This window comes from Muntiacus reevesi, chromosome 16, assembly GCF_963930625.1.
Source record: "Muntiacus reevesi chromosome 16, mMunRee1.1, whole genome shotgun sequence".
Classification (NCBI taxonomy): domain Eukaryota; kingdom Metazoa; phylum Chordata; class Mammalia; order Artiodactyla; family Cervidae; genus Muntiacus; species Muntiacus reevesi.
In genome coordinates, this window is record NC_089264.1 from 55997897 (window position 1) to 56016969 (window position 19073).

The 19073-nt window shown below is 38.5% G+C and overlaps 1 non-coding gene across 1 annotated transcript; it reads left to right on the forward strand.

Annotated features, from left to right (window-relative positions):
- Nucleotides 1-5209: 5209 nt before the first annotated feature.
- LOC136148159 (U1 spliceosomal RNA) lies at nt 5210-5368 on the forward strand. The gene has a single exon (XR_010659454.1). It is a non-coding gene; the product is annotated as a U1 spliceosomal RNA (small nuclear RNA).
- The last annotated feature ends 13705 nt before the right edge of the window (nt 5369-19073 follow it).

The window sequence follows — 19073 nt, forward strand, 5'->3', positions numbered from 1 at the left end:
ATGGCAAATTCTGTTTATCACACACAGTTTAAGCTGAATTAAAACAAGGAATCTTTTTTCCTTTTCACTCTCATTCTACAAACATAAAAAACTAGAAATACCAGATGGACCTGGAGGTAATTAACACATAGTAAGTTTAACCTTTTGCCTGCAAGATCACTGTAAATGTGCAACAAACAGCTATAACTGAAATGTGAAGGTTTAACTAAACCACTGTAGTAGAGGGCTGACTTTTCCTTGAGCAAATTATCTTTCTGTCTTTCTAGTACTCTTGGTCCAACCACTGAAATGACATGGCTTGTAAAACTCATGGCTTCATCAGTATTGCTCTTCTACTTCTGCTTAGGGTTTGGGATGGCTACTATCTTTCCAAGGTATTTAATGGAAAATTAAGGCATAAATGCAGTGATGGCACTGGTGATGGGCGAACTCCATTCAGGATGTGCTAACCCATCTCACAATACCAGAGCTGGGTTCAAGGATGAAAATCTGAAATCAGGGTGATCCAGGGCTGGACTTCCCTGGATAAGAGTCTGTCTGCCAAAGCAGGGGACACGGTTTTGATCCCTTGTCAGGTGATCCCACTTGCCACAGACCAACTAGAGTCCGTATGTACTAAGCCTCTATTCTGCAACTATGAAGCTTGTGCTCCTAGAGCCTGCGCTCTGCAGCAAGAGAAGCCACTGCAATGAGAAGTCTGTGCACCGAAGAGGAGTAATCCCCACTCATTGCAGCTAGAGAAAGCCTGCATGCAGCACAGAAGACCCAGTGCAGTCAAAAATAAACAAATAATTTGGAAAAAAAGAAAAAGAAGAAGATCCAGGGCTGGCTAAGGGTCACTCGCAGTTTGAATCTAGTTTTGGCAGATCCAGAGAAGAGTTTCAAGTAAGTTTTCAAGTTGGTCACAGGTCAGCACAAGGAATTGTCCTGTCATCTCAGTTCTGCACTGGGGCTATCCAGGACCTGGTGTTCTGCCGGATACAGAAACTGGCATAGTCCCATTCAAAACCATGGGGCATGTTCAGTGACGACACATAAGTAGCTCTCTCCCCCAGCGCACGTTGCAAGTCCCACTGTACCTAAGCCTGTATTTGCTGAGTTCTCAATCTTCTTTTGCACCATAGATTTCCTTACTTGTTCTAAGAGAAATTGTTTTAAATGTATAAAATATATATGATTAAAAAATATAGTGAAATACTAATATGATTTTTTATACTATAATGTATGTGCTTCCTTATTAACACATTAGATAAGATCGGGGTTCTAATGCAAATCAAAACTACAATGAGTGTTACCTCACATCGGTCAAATGGCCACAATTAAAAAGTCTACAAATAATAAGTGCCGGAGAAGGTATGGAGAAAAGGGAACCTTCTTACATTGTTGGTGGAAATATAAATTAGTGCAGTGCAGCCACTACTCAAACAACATGGAGTTTCCTTAAAAAACTAAAAATAGGACTTCCCTGGTGGCGCAGTGCATAAGAATCTGCCTGCCAATGCAGTGGACACAGATTTGACCCCTAGTCCAGGGAGATTTCACACAGTGAGGAGGAACTAAGTCATGTGCCAAAACTACCGAGCCCGTGTGCCGTAACTGCCGAGCCCGTGTGCCGTAACTACTGAAGCCTGTGCGCCCTAGAGCTAGACAGCACACACCACAACTACTGAGCGTGTGTGCTGCAACTACTAAAGCCCTTGAACCTAGAGACCATGCTCCATAACAAGAGAAGTCACTGCAACGACAAGCCCGCCCACTGCAATGAACAGTAGCCCCTGCTCATCACAACTAGAGAAAGCCTGCTTGCAGCAACAAAGACCCAGTGCAATCAAAAAACTGAAAATAGAGTTGCCATGGTGGTAGTGGTTTAGCCACTAAGCCATGTTCGACTCTTTGCAATCTGGTGAGGACTGTAGCTCACCAGACTCCTCTGTCTATGGGATTTTTCAGGCAAGAACACTGGAGTGGGTTGTCGTTTCCTTCCCCAATATGATCCAGCAATCCCATTCCTGGGTATATATCCAGAGAAAATTCTAATTTGAAATAATAAATGCACCGCAGTGTTCAGAGCAGCGTTATTTACAATAGCCAAGGTATGGAAGCAACCTAAATTTCCTTCAATAGATGAATGGATAAAGAAGATGTGGCATATACACACAATGCAATATTATAGAGCCATAAAAAGAATGAAATAATGCCACTTGCAGCAACACGGATGACCCTAGAGGTGATCATACCAAGTGAAATAAGTCAGAAAGAAAAAACCAAATATCATATGATATCACTTATACTCTAAAATATACAAATGAACACATTTACAAAACAGAAACAGATTCACAGACACAGAAAACAAACTTATGGTTAGCAAAAGGGATAGTGGGGTAGAGGGGAGGAGAGATAAATTAGGAGTTTGGGATTAGCAAATTATTATATATAAAGTAGATAAACAATAGTGTCCTACTACACAGCACAGGGAACTACATTCAATATCCTGTAATAAACCACACTGGAAAAGAAAACAATCTGGGTTCTCATAATTACCATAAATTTGAAGTAGCTTACACAATACTTCCACAATATCTGTAATAACTGGAATATGATATGAAAATATCTGTGGTTTCTTTTAATGAAAAGTCACAGCTACTGCTAATACTAGTGTCATATGTTGCCTACATTCACTACTGAAGGAAATGCCAACTTTTATTTAGGGGTTAGTGAAAACAAAATTTAGTTTTTTCATCTAAGATCACCTTGAATCCTATCAATGGATTGTTAGCTAACAACCCTCAATTGTTTGAAAGCAATTAAAAACCCAACTGAGTTAAAGGCCCAGTCACTCTGATGAACAAGTTTTCAGGCTGGAGATGCCCCTTCTCTTTACTTTCATTTTTACTGAAGTATAATTGACCTACGATATTATATGTTTCAGGTGTACAACATATTGATTTGATATTTTTGTACTATAAAATGATCACCACCACAAGTCTAGTTACCATCTGTCATCATATAAAGTTATTATAATATTGATTGTATTTCCAATGCTGTTCATCACAGCCCCAGGACTTATTTCGTAATTGGAAGCTTGCACGTCTCAATCCCCTTCACCTATGTCACTCATCCCCCGACTCCCCTCCTCTCTGAAAGTCACCAGTTTGTTTTCTGTTATCTATGAGTCTGTTTCTGTTTTATCATGTTTGCTTTTTTTGTTTTTCACATTCCACATGTAAGTCATACCATGCGGGATTTGTTTTTATCTGACTTGTTGCAAATGGCAAGATTTCATTCTTTTTTTAAGGTTGAATGATATTCCATTACACACATATATATCTCACCTTCTTTATTCATTCATCCAGTGGTGGACACTTAGGCTGCTTGGGGATAGTCTTTCTTTTCCGACCATTTTACTTGCAAATCTCAGTCCTAATTACCCAGTGAAAAATTATCCCTATGTACCCTGTCTCCCAATTATCCACTGCTGTGGGTTTCAAGTATGCACTGGTGTTTCTAAGCGTTAGAAAGCACCCTCAGAATATCTCTTTCTAAGAGACATGCCACACAAAGACGATGATTCAGGTAATTTACTGCAAAATGTCCTTGAAAACTTAGGAAACGTAAGGCACTTACCTTACAGATCTGACACCACCAGTATGTTGCTTTCAGCTCTTTAATTGTGGAAAAGAGCCATTTGTACCCCAGCCAAGTATTTTTTTTGATGAACCTACAATTAAAGGTCAACAGACAGTATTCTAGAAAAGACTAACTTTGGGGGATTAAGATTGGGCCAAGGTAAAAGTCCTGAAGATTACAATCTTGGAGTCATCTTTAATATTAATTTTTAACCTATCTTATTAGCAGAAATGAAACAGAGCGACAACCATTATTAAAGACAGTTATTATTTATAATAGGGAACAAGTAAAGACAACTGTTTTGAATGCCAGATGTAATAGCAGTATTAACAACATCAGTTAAGCCATTATCCTCAAACAATGAAAATACGAGCAAGAAGAGCTTTTAAGTCCTAAACATAGACAGTGATTCTTTTGTCAAAATAAGTTTAAAACTATCCTTTAATAAGTGAAGAAACATGATTTCATTTATATTCTTGATTTTAAAAAAGGTGCTACAATATGCTGGTCAAAAGAAATAGTAATATGAAACTATAATGTATAACAACTTTAATAAATGATCAGTCTAGTTAGTACTACTAGCAAAGTGACATTTATATATGAGTGTGTTACAATGCTGCAAAAAAATGTGTAAATGATTTTAAAAGCTTTCAAGAACACAACAGCTTAAGGAGACAAAAACTGCTTTATTCTGAGGCAAAGTATAAATACAGAAAGTGTGCTCATATCAAAAAAAGCTTTCACAATAATTATCCTCCACTGAAATAAATCTTCATTTATTTTAATGTACTGATGTAAACTGGGGCCTTGTTCTTTGAAACTAATATCTTGATTAATTTAAAAAGTTAAAGAAACTATAAAACACTATGCTTGATATAAACCTTGACATTTAGACTGGGACAATCTGAATTCTATCTATAGCTGTCCAGAATCATAAGCAAATGAGTTACCAGATTTTTACAAGGTTACTGACAAACCAAACCATTAAAAAACTGTTTGTTAGATAAGTAAACTTGTTAGTTAAGTGCAAAACTGTTAATTTAATTTGAAATCATGGCAAAATAAATTTTACAAATTAGTTTGATTTTTAGTACTGTCTTTATATTCCCTTGCTTTCAATTAATTTATTGAAAAAACAATAAATTTCCCTGAACACTGTGGCAGAAAAAAAACTTGGTGTGAAAGCCACATTCGTTAATAAAATGTTGTATTAATTGGAAATTGATTCCTCTATGCCCTCTACTTCAATAATTCCAAATGGTAACATTTGGCAACAATTATAAACCCTTTTGGTTTGTAATTTCCTGGTTCAAACATGAGGAAGCAAAACATAACGTGATGAATGACTGCAGCAAGGTTGCAAAGTACAAGATCAATATAAAAAATCAGTCATTTTTATATACTTGGCAATATACAACCTACAATGAAATAGAGAAATTATTCCATTTATAACAGCACCAAAATGAATAAGACATGTGGAATATTTAAACAAAAGAAGCAAAAATGTACAGTGTGAAAATTACAAAACAGTGTTGAAAGAAAAAATTAAAGAAGATTAAGAAGGAAAGAAATCCCACGTTCAATACTTACCTGGCAGGGGAGATACCATGATCACGAAGGTGGTTTTCCCAGGGCGAGGCTTATCCATTGCACTCCGGATGTGCTGACCCCTGCGATTTCCCCAAATGTGGGAAACTCGACTGCATAATTTGTGGTAGTGGGAGACTGCGTTCGCGCTAAAAAAAAAAAAAAAAAAAAAGAAATCCCACGTTCATAATTGGAAGTCTTAATATTCTTAAATGGTAATGCTCTCTAAATTGATTTACAGATTCAACACAGTCCTTATAAAAATCCTATGTTGTTTCTTTGTGGATATTGATAAGAATATCCTAAAAAGTCACATGTAAACTCAGGGGACCGAGGATAGCTAAAATCATCTGAAAAGAGATGAACGTGATTGGAGGACTCACCTTTTCTTATTTCAAAACTTATTACAAAGCAACAATATTTAAGATGGTGTGGTACTGGCATAAGATAAATACGTAGATCAATGAAATAGAATTGAAAGTCCAGAAGTAAACTCATATGATTTATGGTCAATTGGTTTTTGACAAAGGTATTAAGACCATTCAATAGGAAAGGATGGTCTTGTTTTTTAACAAATAACTCTGGGACAACTAGGTATCCAATGCAAAAAAAGAAAAAAAAAATCAAATCCTATATCAAGCTATATGTAAAAATGCAAAATGGATCAAAAACCTAACTTTAAGAGCCAGAACCATAATACTCCTAGAAGAAAATAAAGGAGTAAATGTGTGACATTAGATTGGGTAAATTTCTTAAATATGACACCAAAAGCACAAGCAACAAAAGACAAAAATAGATAAATTGGACTTCATTAAAAGTTTAAATATACATCATCAAAAATGAACGCTAGTGATACAAAGGATACTATCAAGACAGTGAAAAGATAACCCACAGGATAGAAGAATTTTCAAATCTTATAACTGATAAGGGACTTGTGTCTAGAACTCACAAAGAACTCTGTAACAACAACAACAACAAAAACCCAATTTAAAAACGCACAAAGCAGGGACTTCCGTGGTGGCCCAGTGGCTGAGACTCTGGGTTCCCAGTGTAGAGGGCCTGGGTTCAACCCCTAGCCAGGGAACTAGACCCCATATGCTGCAACCAAAGCTAGTGCAGACAAATAAATAAATAAATGCATTAAAAAAAAAATGGGCAAACGATCTCCAAATGGACATTTCTTCGAAAAGAATATACAAATGGCCAAGAAGCACAAGAAAATATGCTTAACACCATTAGTCACCAATGAAGTGCAAATCAAAACCACAATAAGATACTACCTCATACCTACAAGGATGGTCTAGAATAATAACAAAGCAAAATAAAACCAGAGACTTCATTGGTGGTCCAGTGGTTCAGACTCTGCACTTCCATTGCAAGGGGCCTGGGTTAGATCCCTGGTTGAAGAATTAAGATCCTACATGAAAAAAACCAAAACCTGAAAAATGGAAAATAACCAGTGTTTATGAGGATGTAAAGAAATCAGAACCCACATCCATTGCTGGTGGGAATATAAGATTGTGCAGCCACTATGAAAACTAGTCTGGCAGTTCCTAAAAAAGTTAAATACTCAGTTGCCATTTGACCTATTAATTCACTTACTTTTAGAAATATGCATCAGAGAAATGAAAACATTTGTCCACACAAAAACTTAGACATGAATATTTATAGAAGCATTATGCATACATAATAGCCTAAAAGTAGAAACAACCCAAATGTCCATTGACTAATGAAGGGATAAACGAAATGTAATTTTTCCATAGAATGCAAAATTATTTGTTCAGAAAAAAAGTAACAAAGTACTGACACATGCTACAGCATGGGTAAATCTTGAAAGCATTACCCTTAGTGAAAGAAGACAGTAACAAAAGAGCACATATTATGTGATTCCATTCACTTAAAATAGGCAAATCTACAAAGATAGAAAGTAGATCAGCGGTTGTTTAGAACTGGAGAAGCTGGGAAGATTGTGGTGTGATAGCGAAAAAGTGAAGGGTTTTTTGGAAGGACGTGATGAAAGTATTCTAAAATTTATTATGATTAACATTGCATAACTGTGTGAATATAGTGAAAGTCATGAATTGTATACTTTAAATGGGTGAATTGTTTGGTAGGTGAATTATATGTTAATTGCTACACAGAATATAACAGAACTCAAATGACTCAAATGATCTTGATATCAGACAAAGCATTAGGTTCCTATGAAAAAAAATCCAAGTTCATTCATTCATTTATTTATTCACTTATTCACCCATTCACAGGCATCGAATTGAAAATAGGAGGAGAACCAGGTTTGTGGGTAAAATAGTTTCAGACACACTGAGTTTAAAAAACCAGTGAAATATAGCCCAGTAAGAGAAGCCCAAATCATCACTTCAGGGGGAAATTTTGCACTAGAAGTTACAAGTCTGGAGGTCATTTGTATTAGCTTATTAAGTAGTTAAAACTATGTGTAGAAAATATGTAAGGCAGGGATTATTTTTTATAATTGTGGCAAAATACACATAACATAAAATTTACCATCTTAACCATTAAAAAATATAGGATATAGGTCAGTAATGTTCAGTATATTCACACTGTTGTGTGACCAGTTTCAAAAATTTTTTCATCTGGCCACATTGCATCTTCATTACCATTAGACAAACATTCTTCATTTCCCCTTTTTCCTAGTTCCTGGAAACCATCAATTCTACTTTCTGTTTCTATGAATTTAACTACAGTAGATATCTTATATAAATATTTGTCTTTTTGTGATTGTTTATTTAGCATAAAAGGATTCCCGCGTGGCTCAGTGGTAAAGAATCCACCTGCCAATTCAAGAAATGCAGGAGACGTGGGTTTGATCCTTGGGTCAGAAAGATCCCCTGGAGGAGGAAATGGCAACCCACTCCAGTACTCTTGCCTGAAAAATCCCATTAACAGAGGAGCCTGGCACGCTACAGTCCGCTGGGTCATGAAGAGTCAGAAATGACTGAGCGACTGAGGTCGCACACACATATTTAATTGAGCATAATGGCTTCAAGGCTCATCCATGGTGTAGCATGTGCCAGAATTTCCTTCCTTTTTAAGGCTGAATAATAGTCTCTCTTATGTATGTACCACATTTTGTTCATTTGTTGCAGGATTCTTGGGTAGCTTCCACCTCCTGGTTGTTGTGAATGATCCTGCTATGAACATGGATGTACTAAGATCTCTTTGAGATTCTTCTTTCAATTCTTTTGGGGAACTGAAGTGAAGTGAAGTGAAAGTCGCTCAGTCATGTGTAATTGTTTGCAACCCCAGACTATACAGTGCATGGAATTCTCTAGGCCAGAATACTAGAGTGGGTAGTCTTTCCCTTCTCCAGGGGATCTTCCCAACTCAGGGATTGAACCCAGGTCCCCTGCATTGCAGGCGGATTCTTTACCAGCTGAACCACAAGGGAAACCCATTCTTTCTGGTATATATTCAGAAATGGAATTGCTGGATCATATGACAATGCTATTTAAAAATTTTTGAGAAACCTGTTTTCCACAGCAGCTATACCATATCCTTTCAATATGTGAAAGAATATTGTTTCTTTCAATTGTGAACCAATAGTTCACAAGCATTCCAGATTCTCCATATCCTTACCAAAACATGTTATATTCTGTTTTAATTTCTATATAACCACCATCATGGGTGTGAGGTGATATTTCATGTGGTTTTAATTTTCATTTTCCTGACAATTAATGATGCTGAATATTTTTTTCATATGCTGTTTTTCATATACCTTCTTTCTTTCTTTTTTGCCGTACTGCATGGCCTGTGGGATCTTAGATTGCTAACCAGAATCGAACCTGCGCCCCTGCATTGGAAACGTGGAGTCTTAACTATTGGACTGCCAGGGAAGTCCCTGCTGTTGGTCATTTTCATGTCTTCTTTGGAGCAATATCAGTTCAAGGGTTTGGCCTATTTTTAATTTAGGACGCATGGGATAGTGGGAGTGAGTGCGGTTTACGCAGACCCTGATACTGTCTGTGCTTTCTGTTTCTTCAGAGATTCTCTAGTTCTTATCAGATCTGTTTTCCACAGAGAAAATAGTCTTTTCTTTTTTTTTCCTGAATGTGTAAATAATGTATCCAGGACAAAACAAAGGGTGAAACTCTGTTACCAACTCCACTGCTTGTTTATTGCTTTGTCTTCTGGCATAGGAAAACAGCCATTTTTATATAGTCAAGTGTATCTGTCTTTCCTTTTAGAGCTTCAGAACTTTCCAGCCACGGTTAGAAAGAGATGGTCCTTCACCCTTTAGGTTGTTCCTGGTGGCTTAGAGGGTATGCAGAGAGCCGGGTTCAATCCCTAGGTCGGGAAGAACTCCTGGAGAAGGAAATTGCACCCCACGCCAGGACTCCTGCCTGGAGAATCCCATGGACGGAGGGGCCTGGGAGGCTGCAGTCCATGGGGTCGCGAAGAGTCGGACACGACTGAGCGGCTTCACTTTGACTTTAGGTTGAACATAAATAATAACTTGATTTCTTTGTGTGAAATCCTCACTGAGTTATATTTTTACTTTTTAAATCTTTAATCTTAATTTTAAGCTTTTAATCTTCCAAGGATGTATTTGATATTAGTGAATAGCGGAGTTCCTTTTTCATTTTCTCTGAGATGCTGCTGCTGCTGCTAAGTTGCTGCAGTCGTGTCCGACTCTGTGCGACCCCATAGACGGCAGCCCACCAGGCTCCTCCGTCCCTGGGATGCTCCAGGCAAGAACACTGGAGTGGGCTGCCATTTCCTTCTCCAATGCATGAAAGTGAAAAGTGAAAGTGAAGTCGCTCAGTCCAACTCTTCTCGACCCCAGGACTGCAGCCTCCCAGGCTCATCCGTCCATGGGATTTTCCAGGCAAGAGCACTGGAGTGGGGTGCCATTGCCTTCTCTGATATGTAAATAGTTTCATTCTATTTATTTTTCTAAGAATTTTTTTCAGGAATGGTTCCTGAATGCTATTGAATTTGTTTTTACTGTTTATTGATATGCTTATATTTTTCTCCTTTACTGATGTAATAGATTATGTAGTAGATTATTTGCTAATTTGCTAATTATTTGCTAGTAGATTATTTGCTAATTTGCACTTTTATATTCTCGAATAACTCCTGTTTGGCCATAGTATATTATTGTTTCACTACATAATTAGATTTGTTTGCTAATATTTCATTTTGAAATATGAGATTGACCTGTACTTTACTAAACTATTGAATGTATTTTTCAAGTTTTGATATTAAAGTTTGCTGTTTTATACTATGATTGAAAAGAATTCCATCTGGAATGACAAACAACTTGGTAATTACCTCCTCTTTTAAAGTTAGATAACCTGAGCAGGGAAGCCATATGGTTTCAGTGGCCTTTTTGGATATAGAAGAATTTGAATCATCTTTTCAATCTCCTCTAAAGTAATTGGTCTATTCACATTTTCTACTTTCCTAGCGGCTAATTTTACTCTATTGGTTTTTACCAGGAAATCATTAATTTTGTCTAAAATTTCAGACTGCTGCCATAAAATTGCATGAAGTAATCTCTGTAAATAGTCCTCTAACCTCTCCTGTATTTTGGAATAGGACTTCTTTCTCATTTCTCATTTTGTGAATTTCTGCTCCTTGCAATGTAGGAGGAGAGAAAAGGGGGAAGAGAAAACATCTAGTTCATTAATTTTTTCAAAGCACCAGATTTTTTAAAAAAATTTCTATTTATTTGTTTTTTGGCAATGCCGCACGACGTGTAGGATCTTATTCCCAAACCAGGGATCAAACCCATGCCCCCTGCTGTGGAAGTGTGGAGTCATAACCACTGGACCACCAGGGAAGTCCTTCAAAGCGCCAGATTGCAGATTTATTTGTCTTCTCTATCATTTTTGTCTTTTGTTTAATTGGTTTTGGCTGTTAGCCTTAATAACTCTTCCTTATTTCTCTGGTTATTTTGTTTTCCTTTTTCTCATTGCTAATTTCTTAAAATAGATTCCTAGTTCCTTTAATGTTCATTTTCTAATAATGATTATGTCCATAATAAACTTTTGTTATCTTTCATTCTATAAATAATTTTTTTTTTGTTTTTCATTTTATTTATTTTTTAAATGGAGTAAAATTGCTTTATAATGTTGTGTTGGTTTCTGACATACAACAATGCAAATCGGCCGTAATTAGACATATATCACCTCCCTCTTGAGCCTCCCTCCCTTCCCTCTATCCTACCCCTCTAGGTCATCATAGATTTGAAAACTTATAAATTTATTTACCTTGTTTCATGTGTTACACAGTGTTCTTCATCTTGTTTGGTGCTTTCAATCTTAATTTCATCTGTTTGATATAAACATTACCAGCCTTTCTCTTTGAATATTATTTCTTTTTTGTAATTGAAACATGGTTGATTTACAATGCTATGTTGATTACTCCTATACAACAAAGTGATTCTGTTATACATAGAAGTACATTTAAAAAAATACCTCACACTATGATTTATCATTGGCTATTGAATGCAGTTCTCTGTGCTATGTAGTAAGATATTATTTTCTATCCATTCTGTATATAAAAGCTTACCTCTGCTAACCCCAACCTCCCACGCCACCCCTCCCCCAACCCCTTCCTCCTTGGCAACCACCAGTCTGTTCTCTGAGTTTGTGATTCTGTTTCTATTTCATAGATAGAGTCATTTGTGTCATATTTGAGATTCCACATACAAGTGACACCATATGGCATTTGTCTTTCTCTTTCTGACTTACATCACTTAATGTGATCATCTCTGTTTGCAACCACGTTGCTGCAAATGGCATGATTTTGTCCTTTTCATGGCTGACTAGTATCCCATTGTGTATACACATAACACATCTTTATCCATTCGTTTAGGTTGTTTCTGTATCTTGTTATTGTGAATAGTGCTGCTATGATCATAGGGGGGCAAGTATATTTTTGAATTATCACCTTGTCTGGATGCATATACTTTTTTGATACTTTGTTAAGCATGTTCCTTGTAGCTACTACATGACTGAACTTTGATTTTCTTCCACATTTAACAGTTTCTGCTTTTTAAAGGTTATATTTAGCTTATCACGTCTAATGTTCTCATCTTACACAATACTGATTGATTTGATTTAGATCTGGTTCTCTCTCTTTATCCTCTATATTTGCTCATTTCAATAAGCTAATATGCTTTCCATCATCCCCTTCCTTAATTTGGCAAATCTCCTATATACTTTTTCTCATTCTATCCCTTTCCCTTTCCTCTATATCCGAACATATGTTTTTAATATTATTTGAAAAATAAGTTACCTTCTGAGATACAGTATAACCCTCTCTACAATGTTCTAATCCAGTCCCAGTGCCCCATTATGCAAACCCTAAATCCTCTGCAACCCATAGCTAAGACCTTTAGGATAGTTCTACTCACATTCCTTTTCTACTATTCTCCACATCCCCCTGGATCAGCTGGGACTCCTCCTTCACCCTTTCTCCACAGACCCCAATAGCCAGAAGACCAATTGCCTCCTGGCCTCATGTTTTAAAATCTTCCATTTAAATCAACTGATAAGTCCACCCTTATTTATTTCATGGAATAGTTGGAGGTGAAAATAAGAAACCTATGCAAACACTTAGGGAACTGTGAAATGCCGTCCAAATACTAGGGAGGGAGGATGTGTAGGGACGACCTGGCCGGTCTTGATCACAATGGACAGTTGTGGACAAGGTGGGGTTATAGTCTCTATGTTTCTGTGCCAGGAAGAAAAAGTGCTCCAGCTTTATTACTTAGCACAAAATCACCACTACTTGAGATAGATTTTTCTCAGCTAAGGTATTTTATTAAAGGATTATTGTTGTTGTTCAGCCGCTAAGTCATGCCCAACTCTTATGCGACCTCATGGACTGTAGCCCGCCAGGCTCCTCTGTCCATGGGATTTCTCAGGCAAGAATATGGGAGTGGGTTGTTGTTTCCTTTTCCAAGGGATCTTCCCAACCCAGGGATCAAACCCACATCTCCTTCAGTGGCAGGTAGATTCTTTACCACTGAGCCACCAGGGTAGCCCATTTTTTTTTTAAATTACAGGATACATGCATTTAATGGACACATTGTAAAAGATGATATCCTAAACTATCAGAATCTATTAACATCTTAGAAAGCTAAATGTCTCACAGAAAAGGGACTCTGAGCAGTGAAGTTCTTACAGGATAGGACAGCTTGGAAGTATGGAAAACTGCTTGGAAATAGCTCCACAAAAATTATCTGAGAGGAGGAGTTATAGGCCGAATACTGAGGGATAAGACAGTACTTAGAAACAGGTAAAGAAGAAGCCAGCACATTTTTGCTTTTTCATAGTGTGGCCTCCTGCCTGTGCTGGTTGAGAAGGTTGTGGTGTTTCATGGACATGAGTCAGGATGTAACACTGCATACGCGCTGCCGTGCAAAAATAGAATGAGAGCCACATGTATAATAATAAGGGCTTCCCTGGTGGCTCAGCTAGTAAAGAATCCACCTGTGATGGGGGAGACCTGGGTTTGATCCCTGGGTTGGGAAGATCCCCTGGAGAAGGGAATGGCTACCCCCTCCAGTATTCTGGCCTGGAGACTTCCATGGACTGTGTAATCCCTGGGGGTGGCAAAGAGTCGGACACGGCTCAGAGACTTTCACACGTGTATAATATTAAAATGTTCTAGTAGCCACATTTTAAAAAGTAAACTATGAAGTTAATTTTAATAACATTTCATTTAACCTAATATATCTACAATATTATTTTACTATGTCATCAACATGAAAGTATTATTTTGCAATTATTATTCTTGTTTTCTTACTAGGTCTTTGAAATCTAGTGTGTATTTTATACTCATAGTATATCTCAATTTGGACTAGCCACAGTTCAACAGCTCAGTCATCACACGTGGCAAGTGGCTCCCGGACTGGGCAGCGCTGCTCTCCGCTGAGGATGGCAAATACAGCACAGTCCAGGACTCTCCCACACTCGTCCCTGACGGAGATCGCCTGAGAGCCACAGCATCCTTTCTGAGTGAGCCCTGGTGTGGCCTCCTGATTCTTGTCACCAGACCCTGACAGTCGGGCCCTCCATTAGATCAGGCATCTGGACAAAGGGCAAACCTCAACTGAAGGTCAGTTTCACGAGGGTGGGACTTCGGTCTTTTATTCACTGCTATATCCTAACACCTAGAGCAGTGCCTGAAACATAATGGACATTCAGTAGATACTAATTCAATAAGTTCTATCTATTTGCCGTTCTCATTACGGAGCTGGTAAACACAGCTCATTTCCAGTAATTATTATTACCTGAGAATAACTTTAAATTAAACCTGAATATTACAGACCGAACATTTTCAAAATTTGTAAACTGAAAGAAAATTATCAGTTTTAAAATTAAAAAGAACCAATTCCTTTCTTATTTCACTCACTGCGCTACTATTAAAAATAAATTGTAACCTTTTCAGATTTTCCAGTAGGTGTTACACTATGACATAAAAAAAAAAAAATCAGCCCAAGACTGTATTTATCACAATGCCTATAATCTCATTGTTTGCTGTTTGCAGAATATGTGACTGCAATACTGCATAACAAAATCTATCCCTTTACAAAGTTCTCTATACTTTCAGTCTGTTTCTTAACAAATTCTGTGAAGAAGCACAGAATCACATAAACAAGTGCATTCAGAGCAATTGGTCATACCACTTGAGTCAAGTCATTGCCTTTCAGAGTTTTTTAAAAATGCCCTAATAGAACCTTAATACTTAAGATCATTATCATGGTTATTATCATGACTATTCTTTGTTGAGTGCTTATTACATTCTAAGTAGGAGGCTGAGGATTTCATGTACATTATCTCATTAAAGCCTTAAAACAATGCTAATAGTCACTGACTTAAAGACATCTAGCTAATACATGAAATAACCAGGATTAAAATCCTGCTTAGCCTGACTCTCAAGTCTGGAATCTTGTCCACCCTCTTCATTTTTGTAGTGAGAATACTTAAATTCCCTCAAATCATGTGATTTGTCCAAGACTGTAGAGCTATTAAATGGCAGAGTCAAAACTAAAATCTACATCTCCTCCTCTCAGGACCAGATTCTTTCCTCCATACTATGCAATGTTTGTTCATTAGCAAAGCATGGGATCATAATTTATTCAAGATATATACTTAAAATAATTTAACTTAGAATTTGACCTTCACATAGAGAAAACTAGTCATTACGAATTTTAGAGTATTTTGCCACTAACAGCAAAGTGTTGTTTTCTGTAGTCAGGGCGGGGTTCGGGGAAGCAGAATCAAGGCACTAAGGAGGGTACATGATCATTGCTTCTGGTCCCAAAATAAGCAAATGAAGTGAACCATTATCTGTGAGAGTGGTGAGATATTAAAATGTTATTAGTAGAGGGATTCCACTGAAGACCACAGAAAGGCTTGGTTGGAGCTAATAATGCAGTTGGTAAAGAATCTGCCTGCTAATACAGGAGATGCAAGTGATGCGGGTTCAATCCCTGGGTTGGGAAGATTCTTGGAGGAAGAAATGGCAACCCACTCCAGTATTCTGGCTTGGAAAATTTCATCGACAGAGAAGCCTGGTGGAGTACGGTTCATGGGGTCACAAACAGTTGAACACACGGAGCACAGATTCATGCTGTCATACAAGAATCATGGAATGTGATTTAAAGGGGAGAGAGCTCTCCTGGGTTGCTCAGAGAGTGGAAACTGTTTCTCCTGATCCCTCCTGACGGCTCTTTCCACACCTTCTCCCCTTGTCTTTGAATCTCTAGCACTTGACTGGCTGGGGGCCAGAGGCCTGGGGGAGTGTTCCAGCCCTGGGTGTTTTCAGGACTGGCCTGAAACATTCAGCTCTGGAAGGCAGCAGGTGCTTCTTCAATCTCCATAAGCCCCAGGAGAACTCAGAACAATGGCCTTCTCAGTCCTGGCAGCCTGGGCGACTCTCCTCAAGGCCACCTCCCTTCCATTTAAGTCCCTTTTTATTGAAGCCAGTTGAATGCTGCCTTATCCGCATTAAGGGGGCTTGGGCTGCTCCCGGCTACAGTTAGATTTTTATGCCACCTGGGCATAGAAACTCACTTCATTTCCAGTGTCCCACCATTCTGTTAGATTTTTTTTACTTTGAATTTCACAATTTTTCATCAGCAAACTATTAGATGAAAGAGAAACTATACGGGTACACGGAAGTAGAAAACAATTCTTGCTGAGTTACACAAGAAAGTCCAGTGCAAGAGACATGGTGACTTCACTGTGGGAAGCAAGTGTCTCAGCTCAAATCCCTGAAATTGTTCCCATAACTCCACTTGCTGGCCAATGTGGAGACTGACAAGAGACAGAAAATCGTCTGTATACTTCCTCTATCCCAGATATTTCTTCCTCTTACTGCGTATCCAAATACCTCAAAGTTAGAAAAGACAGAAAGGTCAGGTGGGGAAAAAAAGATAAGAAAAAAAATCTAGTATGAGGGGACTAAAATCAATAGTTTTGTTTGCTATGTTTTTGAGGGGTCAGCTATTCCAGTGGGAAATGCAATGACATAATCACTTTGAAGGAGAAGAAAGTGCCTTCCTCAGTATGAAAACTACATGCCATTCACCCTCACTTATCTCATTAAAAAAAACATAAGTTACGTTGGACAAGATTTATATCTATAGCACCAGGGAGTCTAGCTTTTTCAAAGCCATGACATCCAGCTAATCTCAAGGTAGTGGGTGAAAATGAATTTTATTTATTGAATCTGGCACTAATCATGATGAATCACAAACACAAGAGTACCATGAATTCACTTATCTCATTGAAAAGACGTTTTTAATTCAGGCAGAATTCCTGTAACATATATGTATTGAGAAATAACACTGGCACTCCACGCAATGTATTCAATCTTAGGGAAAGATGACATGGCAAATGTAGTCACCAAGTACATAGATTTTTGACAGTTATACTTTTTATTTTTTTCTTTAGAATTTCTTTTTCTGAGGTCAGAGGTGAGCAGGTGCCTGGCCCGTAGGGCCCTCCTGTCTGTCACCTGTAGGAATGTGACCCAGAGCCCACACGGTCTTCCAGAGTGAGGGGCATCCCAGGAGTGGCCTGCTCCCCCCAACCCCTTCCCCGCCACATACAGTGGCCTGCCCTGCCCCTCTCTGAGTCCTGGTGACATCTAAGTGACAAAACACGCAAACGTGGGAAATCCTCACCACTCAGTCAATCCCGCTTGGCTTGAATCTAGACAGTTGCACTCTTTAGTGTGTTTGGGAAGATGTAAACAGGTGTTAGCTAGGAAAACCCATTGTCATTTGATATTACATTTATATTTCATATGCCCTGAGTCTTGTCTTATGATAGCCGGTTTGTTCTTTCTTGAAGCTCTGCCAGTTAACAGTCCCATCACTAAGTCAGCTTCTGGTTATATTCCATAAACAATAATCCAGAAAGGATTTTCCTGCTGGTGGTTAGATTACTGTAAGAAAATAAGCTTAGCTGAAGGTTATTTAGAAATTTCACATTAACTCTCTGAAGTTCTCCCATGTTACATAATACTTTTATGTTCTAATAATTTCCAAAATGATGTCCTCATGATTATTGCTGACCTAGAGTGATTGTATATAGGACAGGATACTAGTCATTGTTCACTGGTGATGTGCATCAAAATGATGAGCAAAGATTTCCAAATATCTGATCATCCCCCCTAAAATGGTAAAAATCTGCCTATCCCTGCTTCAGTTTCTTTATCTTGTGTGGTTAATAATGCTGTTAGGCTCTTCCAGTGACACTGGGCGCTGCAATCTTTAAAATATGATGTCTAAAATAGGGATGTGTGTGTGTGTGAGCTAAGTTGCTTCAGTCAAGTTCAGCTCTTTGCACCCCTATGGATTATAGCCCACCAGGCTCCTCTGTCCGTGGGATTTTCCAGGCAAGAATAATGGAGTGGGTTGCCATGCCCTCCTCCAGGGGATCTTTCTGACCCAGGGATGGAACTCGTGTCTCTGGTGTCTCCTGCACTGGCAAGAATATTGTTTACCACTAGTGCCACATGTGAAGCCCAAAATAAGGACACAAATATAACATTGGGTGGTTAGATGAAGCCAGAGTTTCATATAAGATTGAGGGACCTGGATCTGGATTCACATTCTAAAACTGGCATTGTCAAATGGGAGGACCAAGTTTCAAAGGTGAGACCAGGCTACAGGAAGAGGTCCCAAAGCATATGATACCAGGAAAATACAACTCCTCCACCTTCTTCGTACCTATCGCCTTCTATTTCCACCTCTCTCCCTGGTGGCTCAGATGATAAAGAATCCACCTGCAATGCAGGAGATGCAGGGTTTGATTTCTCGGTTGGGAAGATCCCCTGGAGAAGGGTATGGCTACCCACTCCATATTCTTGCCTGGAGAATCCCACTGACAGAGGAACCTGGCGGGCTACAATCCATGGGGTCGCAGAGTCAGACATGACTATGTGACTTTACACTTTCCCTTTCCTTTCACCATTTAGGCCCCATGGCCCATTTCTGCAGCTACTTTCTGTAAACAGCTTTGTCATCCTTTCTGCATTAGTTCTTCCATCACAACTGCCAGGCAAAAGACCGGCTCTGGATCAAACCACTTATCCCCATCTCTGCTGAGCTCCCCAGGTGGCTTAGTCTGCAGGAGAAATCAGCTGCATGGATTGATTCCACTGAAGACTAACGGTCTCCAACCCGAGTTGGTCCCTCAGTACAGCCTGGTAGTCATTTCATATTTCCTCGGTGGCTCTCTCTGTCTGCCATGCTTCATAGGATTCGACTTCTATTCACTTTCCTCAAACCTCTGACATCAGCATGAAATCTGTCTTCTTATCCAACAGAGAAGTCGGTGATGTTTAGATGGGAGTTC